The sequence below is a fragment of the Mandrillus leucophaeus genome, unplaced genomic scaffold, assembly GCF_000951045.1.
Source record: "Mandrillus leucophaeus isolate KB7577 unplaced genomic scaffold, Mleu.le_1.0 Scaffold465, whole genome shotgun sequence".
NCBI lineage: Eukaryota > Metazoa > Chordata > Mammalia > Primates > Cercopithecidae > Mandrillus > Mandrillus leucophaeus.
The window spans coordinates 2,003,403-2,012,029 of record NW_012104976.1 but is presented as its reverse complement, the minus strand read 5'-3'; the positions used below and the strand labels follow the sequence as shown (position 1 = coordinate 2,012,029).

Genomic DNA, 8,627 nt, shown 5'->3' with positions numbered 1-8,627 from the left:
GGGCGAGGTGGCGGGCGCCTGTAGTCCCAGCCACTCGGGAGGCTGAGGCAAGAGAATGGTGTGGACCCGGGAGGCGGAGCTTGCAGTGAGCCGAGATCCGGCCCCTGCACTTCCGCCTAGGTGACAGAGCAAGACTCAGTCTCAAAAAAAATAAAACAAAACACACACACACACACAATTGGCTAACTGGATAATCAAATGTGATCTAACCCTTACGTCTTTGTCAGTGTTTTCATATAAATAATTTTAAGAATTAGGGAGAAGGGAATTCATTGTCATACCATCTGTCCAGATGTTTTGCTGTAGAAATTGTGGGAGTTAAAACTATATAGCTGCACATGTATCACAGAACATAAAGTAAAATAAAAAAGAAAAGAAAATTGTCACTAGTCCAAAAAATAAAAATATAAACAAAACCCAAAAGCAACTATATAACTTCTTTCCCAGTGAAACTGATGCTTCCTGGAGAAAGCATCAGTTCTGAGGCTAAGATGAAGGGGTAAAGTTAGGGTTAATGTAACCTCATTTCTTATTTATACCTGCCTCTTTCTATAGGCTACTTCACCTTTATTCTATACCACTGTTGGTGCCCTCCTGGCTTCTAATTAATGTATATTCTCTTCCTCAATTAGACCCAAACATTTTGAGGATGGGCTGTACTTTCTTTTGACTTTTGTAACCTCATTAGCACCTGCCATAGTACCACACGTGCAGCAAGTGCTTAAAAATGCTTTTTGAATGAATGAAAATGTTTTCCCACTGAGTGAAAACTCTCTGAATCACCTTCCATCACTCTGTCCCTCTCACAGCTCTTTCTCCTTGCTTGCGTCCTCTGCACCGAGGGAGACTCTGAGTGGAGCGGGACTTTGGAAGGAAGAAGCTGGGGCCAAATCTGCCTCCAGGTTTCCCACTTCAAGTCCTGCCCGTTTAATCCTAAGTCTGGAAGACTCATAAGAGGACCTATTTTCCAGCTGGGAGCAGTGGCTCACGCTTGTAAATCCCAAGTCTTTGGGAGGCCAAGGCAGAAGTATCACTTGAAGCTAGAAGTTTGAGACCAGCCTGGACAACGTAGGGAGTTCCTGTCTCTACAAACAATTTTAAAAAGATTTATTTCCTCCAGTTGAACACTCATAAGGAGGATTTGTTCCCCCGCTGGCAGTATTTATGTCGTATTTTTCTTGGCGGGCAGAGCTCTCCCCTCTATGAAAAAATTGGGGCATGGATAGGCATCATTGCAGCATTATTGCCTGGCACATGCTACTGGTTTGGGCTCACAGAAAGGGCGGTCTGCTGCAGACCAGGCCCCTGAATGTACAGCATGCTGCTCACAGAGCAGGACCAACCTAGCTTTTGTGGTCAAATGGCCTCACACGACACCTCAAACCAGTCCACCAGCACCTCATTCTTATGCTATAAAAATGAATTTACCACCCCCATCCCCAACCTACAGGTTCTCTTTCATTTCCTTCTAAATACTCCTATATTCATCCACTTCTTCCCATTTTGCTGCAACTCTCCTATAGGGTATAAGATGACAACTGCAGGAACCTCTGATTAGTCTCCTTCCTCCTGCCTTGCCTGCTTCCAACCTCTTTTTCATGCAGAAGACAGGGCTTTTTAAATTTTAATTAATTTATTTATTTTTGAGATGGAGTCTCACTCTGTTGCCCAAACTGTAGAATAGTGGTGCAATCTCTGCTCACTGCAACCTCCGCCTTCCAAGTTCAAGTGATTCTCCTGCCTCAGCCTCCTGAGTAACTGGGATTACAGGCACATACCACCATGCCAGGCTAATTTTTGTATTTTTAGTAGAGACAGGGTTTCACTATGCTGGCCAGGCTGGTCTCCAACTCCTGACCTCAGGTGATCTGCCCACCTCGGCCTCCCAAAGTGCTGGTATTACAGGTGTGAGCCACTGCATCAGGCCAACAGGGATATTTTTTAAAAGGATAAGCCAGACAACTCCTTTGCTCAGACTCCTCCAGTGGTTTCCTTCACACTTGGAAGAAAAACTCCAGGCTCCTTCCCACGGCTGTATGATCTGCCCTTCTCTCCTGCCAATGTTCCGTCCTCTCCCTTTATTCCAGCTCACCGGCCTCCCTGCAACAGGATCTGTGATTGTTGCCTCTCCTCTCTGAAATGATCCAATTCCCTGCTCAGCCCTGACTGTCTCCTTCCTAAGAAACGAAGTTACAGCCAGAGGAATTATAATACCCCCACCACCCTAAGCACTGTCATGCCACCCTGCTTCGTTTTCCTCCTGGCAGTTAGTATTAGCTGCAATTATCTACTTCACCTATTTCTTTACTTGTTTTTTATTTAGTTCCCCCTTATAACAAGGTACAAACAGCACACAGATTTGCAGATACATCATTCTGAGTTGATCCTCTCCTTTGTTGAGAGGATTCCTATAAGCTGTAGTTGTATACATAAACTGTTTAAAGATTAATATCAGAAACCTCAGAGTAGTTAGGTTTGGTCAACAAAAGAAGAAAGAATTATTATTGGCCAGGCATGGTGGCTCACACCTGTTATCTCAGCACTTTGGGAGGCTGAGGGGAGGTTCACTTGAGGCCAGGAGTTCAAGACCAGCCTGGCCAACATAGCAAGACCCCACCTCTACAAGAAAACATTAAAAAAATAGCCAGGTGGTGGTGCACACCTGTAGTTCTAGCTACTTGGGAGGCTGAGGCAGGAGGACCACTTGAACCCAGGAGTTCGATAATGCAGTGAGCTATGACTGAGCCACTATATTCCAGTAAGAAAGAAAAATATCCTTACAACATTTCCAGATGGCTATCCTAGACATATCAAGGCTCTGACACACATTTTAGATCATGCAGACTCAACTCATCCTTGTATTGGGCTGTAAACATCTCATTTTAGCAGCGGGCAAAGATCCACAATGCCCCTCCAGAATGTAACCCCATGAGAACAGGGAACTTAACGTGTAGTGGTCATCGAGTGCCTGTTATTCCCAGTCCCCAAACCAGCTACTAGGAATAATCAGACACTCCATAAACATTATAAAATGGCTAAATTGCCCATTTTGGTTAATGACCTTGTTATCATCCCAGTCATTCGAACTACACCTTCAGAGCCACCACTGCTGCCCATTTCTCCACATCCTCTCTCACAATGGTCCCTCTAGCCCTCCCCAATGTCAATGCCCTTTATCACCTCTCACCTCCACCGTTGCAACAACCCCTGACTGCTCTCTCTGCTGCCAGCCTTCTCCGCCCAACAGCATACTTTAAATGCTACCAGAGATTTTCCAAAGCATGCTGAAACCTGCTTGAAAATTTTTACTGGTTCCTCAATCTGACCCCATGTGAGTAATAGGCATATTTTATAATTTCATAATGTCTTATAGATGGCAAAGCTCTCTCACATATGTCATTTGATTTAATCTCTATGGCCCTTTGAGGCAGAGGATTTTTTCCCCATTTTATGCCAAAGAAACTGAAACTCAAAAACTTCAAATTAAAAGGCTAGTAAGTGACAAAGCTTGGGCCAGAATTCAGTGCTCTTAAGATAAGAAGTTATACACAACACTTTCTTTATTCATTCATCTATTGATGGACATTTAGGTTGATTCCATATCTTGGTATTGTGAACAGTGCTGCAATCAACATAGGAGGGCAGATCTCTCTTCCATATACTGATTTCCTTTCTTTTGGATAGACACCCAGCAATCAAATTGCTGCATCATATGGTAGTTCTATTTGTAGTTTTTTTGAGGAACTTCCATACTGTTTTCCATAGTGGCTATCCTACTTCACATTCTTACCAACAGTATATAAGCATTCTCCTTTCTCCATATCCATGTCAGCATTTGTTATTTTTTGTCTTTTTTTATAATAGCCATTCTAACTGGGGTGAGATGATATCTCATTGTGGTTTTAATTTGCATTTCCCTGATGCTCAACTATGCCGAACATCACTGATTAGTAATGTTGAGCATTCTGTCATATACTTCTTGGCCATTTCTAGGTCTTCTTTTGAGAAACGTCTATTCAAATCTTTCGCCCATTTTAAAATTGGGCTTGTGTCAGTGTTTGTTCATTTTGTTTTTGTTTTTGATATTTTGCTATTGAGGTGTTTGAGTTCCTTGTAAATTCTGGTCATTAATCCCTTGCCAGGTGAAGAGTTTGCAAATATTTTCTTCCATTCTGAAGGCTGTGTCTTCACTTATTGTTTCCTTTGCTGTACATAAGATTTTCAGCTTGATACAATCCTCTTCAGTCATAAAAAAGAATGAAATCCTTTCATTTGCAGCAACATGGATGGAACTGGAGGACATCATGTTAAGCGAAGTAATTTAGGCACAGAAAGACAAATATTGCATTTTCTCACTCATATGTTGGAACTAAAAACGTGGACTCCTGGAGGTAGACAGTAGAATAGTGGTTACCAGAGGCTGGAAAGAAAGAAGGAAGAATGAAAAGAAACTGGTTAAGGGGTATAAAAATACAGTTAGATAGAAGGAATAAGTTCTAGCATTTGATAGTGCAGTAAGGAAACGATAGTTAACAATGATTTATTGTATATTTCAAAATAACTAGAAGAGAATTTTAATGTTCCCAACACAAAGAAAAGATAACTGTTTCAGGCACAGTGGCTGCGCCTGTAGTTCTTACTTCAGAGGCTGAGGCAGAAGGATCGCTTGAAATTAGGAGTTTGAGGCTGTAATGCACCATGATCACGCCTGTGAATAGTCACTGCACTTCAGCCTGGGCAACATAGTAAGACCTTGTCTAATAAATAAATAAATAAATAAGAAAGGACAAAAAAGGAAAAAGAAACAAAAGGAGAAGATAATTGTTTGAGGTGACGGATATCCCAATTACTCTGATTTAATCATTACACATTGTATACCAGTATTAAAATGTCATGTGTATTCCCAAAATATGTACAACTATTATATATCAATTAAAAATACAGTTTTAAGAATAAGGAGTTAACGAAAGGGAATGGGACTTGCTTGGAGGTGGGTGGGGTGGGAGCAAACAGAGTGAATTAGATTATTCGCATTTTTTCTGGATTCTTCTGTATTATTTAAACACTACTATGAGGTAGAGAATTTCACTTGAGAATTCACTTGACTCCCAGGAGGGCTGTTTCTTTCAACGAAGCTGCCAGGGTAGGAGGTAAAGTGTACTTCCCTGCGGGTGGTCTGGCAGGGCCAGGAGACTGGGAGGGAGAGCTTTTAGCAGTGACTGCGTGTGCACCACTCAGCCGGGAGCCACTTCTGGAGGCCTGTAAGAAAGCTTGCTGCGTTCATTCCCTCAGGGCTCTTTCTATCTGTAGTAAAGACTAATGGGTCACAAACCGGAGGCCTGTGCGCCACGTGCTGCTGGCACCTGTGATCTTTTGATCCATATAGCATGAAACAAAGTTTTGAGGCAACATTTACAAAAGTCCACAGTCTATGTGGCTCCTCTTCAAACGTCAGAAGCTCTGATAGCCACAGCCTGTCTCCCAGCACAGCCACCACTGGCCGGGCGTCATGACAGCTGCCCTCCCATGAAGGCCTATGCCTCCAGCCCTGCCTAAGCTGATTCACTTGTGCATCATTCCTGCCTGGTTCCAGGAAGCATCTAAGTTCGGGGCAACAAAGGTTCATTATTCTTGAAGACATTTGGAGCACGTGTCACCCTAACATAAGACAGGGCTGTGAGGTTGTAGAGTTCTTTGTGGATTGTTGGATCTTTTCAATGATAACATATTTGTACAATGGATCTTTGAGCAACACAGGTTTGAACTGCACAGGTCCACTTATATGTGGATTTTTTCAATAAAAGTTATGGTGAGTGTGTCTACCTCTCCTGCCTCTCCCTCCACCTCCTCCACTCCTTCTGCCTCTGCCGCTCCTGAGACGGCAAGATCAACTGCTCCTCTTCCTCCTCCTCCTCAGCTACTCAACCTGAAGGCAATGAGGATGAAGACCTTTATGATGATCCATTTCCACTTAATGAATAGTAAATATACTTTCTCTCTCTCTTTGGTAGATATGGGGTCTCCCTGTGTTGCCCAGGCTGGTCTCTAACTCCTGGCTTTAAGTGATCCTCCCAGCTTGGCTTCCCAAAGTGTTGGCATTAGAGACATGAGTCAGTGCCTCCAGCTTCTCTTCTTCATGATTTTCTTAATAACATTTTCTTTTCTCTAGCTCACTTTATTGTAAGACTATAGCATGTAATACATGTAGCATACAACATATGTGTTCATTGGCTGTTTTTGGTATCAATGAGGCTTCCATTCAACAGTAGGCTACTAGTCATTAAATTTTCAAAAAGTCAGAAGTTACACACACATTTTCAACTGCAAAGGGGTCAGTACCCCGACTCCCATATAATTCACATGTCACCCATATGTAAAGAGAAAGCTAATCATCCAATACTCTTTCTACCAGTCCACAGCTGCCTGACCCACACTTTTATCGTATTTACCTGTGATCTGGTCACACAGGCTGTGCCCGTCTATCCCCATGTCCCTGTTTCTGAGCTCATGTTTTTCCTCACAAAGAGCATCCTTCCTTCTCACTGAAAGCCCCCCAAAAACAGGGACTCCTAGTTGGATTCATCCTTATATCATTCAAATCATTTCCTATACATTTATAAACATATATGTATATTGTTCTTTTTAACCTCAATGATTTATACTTTAATCTTCAATTAGAATGCAGGATATTCTAGAATAAGGGCAGGAATTTTGCCTGAATTGTTCACCGCTATATTCTCTGCACCTGCTTGACATATAATAAACCAATAAATACTAACTTCTTTGTTCAGTGAGTAAAATGAATGAGTAAACTTGTTTTCTAGCTTCTAATGTCTTAGACTTCTTTCCATGTCAGTATATATATCTCTGCTGAATTCTTTTGAAAGCTGCATAGCATTCGTGTACCATAATAAACACCCCATGGTATTTATATTCTTTTCTATTTTGCAATATTTCAAACAGCATTGTGTTGATCATCTGTCATTATGTATAATACACATACATGCTAGTCATTTTGGTAGAAATAATTCCTGGAAGTGGACTTTGTTGCGGGGGGGTGGGGTGGTCAAAGTGTTTTAATTTAATTTAATGTAACTTAATTTAGGAGAGCTAAGTAATTAAACATGAGGCCAAAGTACGTAAGAAAGTGGCAGTCTTTTAAATATGCACACACTCTCGGGCGAAGTTCTCTGGTCCTCAGGTGTAGGGGGCCAGGGAAGTCACGCCCGGCGCTCTCGGGTGATGTTCTCCGGTCCACAAATGCGGAGGCCGAAGAAGTCACGCCGGCTCCTGCCGGCAGCGGACTTTTATGCCTGGGAGCTGGAAGGGGAGGAGTTTGGGGCGTGTGTGTAGGAGTGGCTTCTTGAATTTCGGTGTCCTCGGCTTGACGTCATTCTGCGCATGCTCAGTTGATTTGGTTCTTTTCCCGGGCGCGGGAAAATCTGTGAAGAACCCGGAAACAACAGGGACTGCTTCTTCTTGTTCACCTTCCTCCATCTTGTCCCTTTTCCTTCACCCAAACAGTCCAACCTCTTATTGATTATAAGAATTTAGGGCGCCATGGTCTGTCTGGCTGCTTCCTGCTGTTAAGGGGCGTAGTTAGGGTCTGAGGTTGGCAGTTGGGTGTAGGGATGCAGGAGCATTTGGTTGAAGGTGACTCGGGTGATCTCTTGGACCTTGGCTCGGAGAAATTTTATTAGAATGGGAGCAAGACATAACATAAGGCAGAGGATTAGTATGGGAATTAGGAATGGAAGCATCTGCTGTACTACAGGCAGTAGCCATACTGGTGGTCCGGGGGTTAAGGGGGCATTAAATTGTTGAAGCTAGGGAAACCCCGATAATTAAGGGAAGAAAAACAGCCCGCTTTTGGATGTTATTGCTGGAGCTGAGCTGGGAAGCTAGTTCAGACAATTCTCCTTCACTATATAGGGTTAAGCTAGGCACTAAAGATACCGGAACGCAAAGGGACTGGGTGATGGAGGTATGGTTAAGAGTTTTAGATAGAGTTTGGTTACACCAAAAGTAGCCTCCAACAGGGGCCGTCTGGGTCCTGCTGGGAGCTTATGTGCAATTACACCATGAAGAGTTTGGCATAGAGTAGCAAAAAGGAATCTCTGTTTCACTCTGTCTCTCTTCATCTCTGTCTCTGTTCATCTCTATCTCTTCATCTATCTCTCTCTCTCTTCATCTCTGTCTCTCCTCATCTGTCTCTCTCCATTTCTGTCTCTCTCCATCTCTGTCTCACTTCATCTCTGTCTCCCCATCTCTCTCTCCACCTGTCTCTCTCTGTCTCTCTCCATCTGTCTTTCCCCATCTCTGTCTTTGTCTCTCTCCACCTCTGTCTCTCTCTGTCTCTGTCTGTATCTCTTTGTCTCCATCTCCATCTCCGTCTCTGTCTCTCCACCTCCCGCTCATCAAGGCTGCTCCCCTCACCAGCTCCCCTACCTCCTGGCTTCTCCCTATCTCTGACTCAACAGGGACTGAGTGCAGCAGAGGCCCTTGGGGAGGTCTGGGCTTTCTACTGCCTTCTGGTTACAGCCTCTCCTTCCCTGTATCTGTCCTTCATCCTGGCCTAATGAGTCCACATTTTATTTAGGGAGAGGGCAGAGTGACAACCCTGGGGG

General features: G+C 43.4%; 1 pseudogene; it reads left to right on the top strand.

Moving 5' to 3' along the window:
• The window catches only part of LOC105550137, a 35,406-nt pseudogene that overhangs the window by 1,013 nt on the left and 25,766 nt on the right, over nucleotides 1-8,627 (top strand).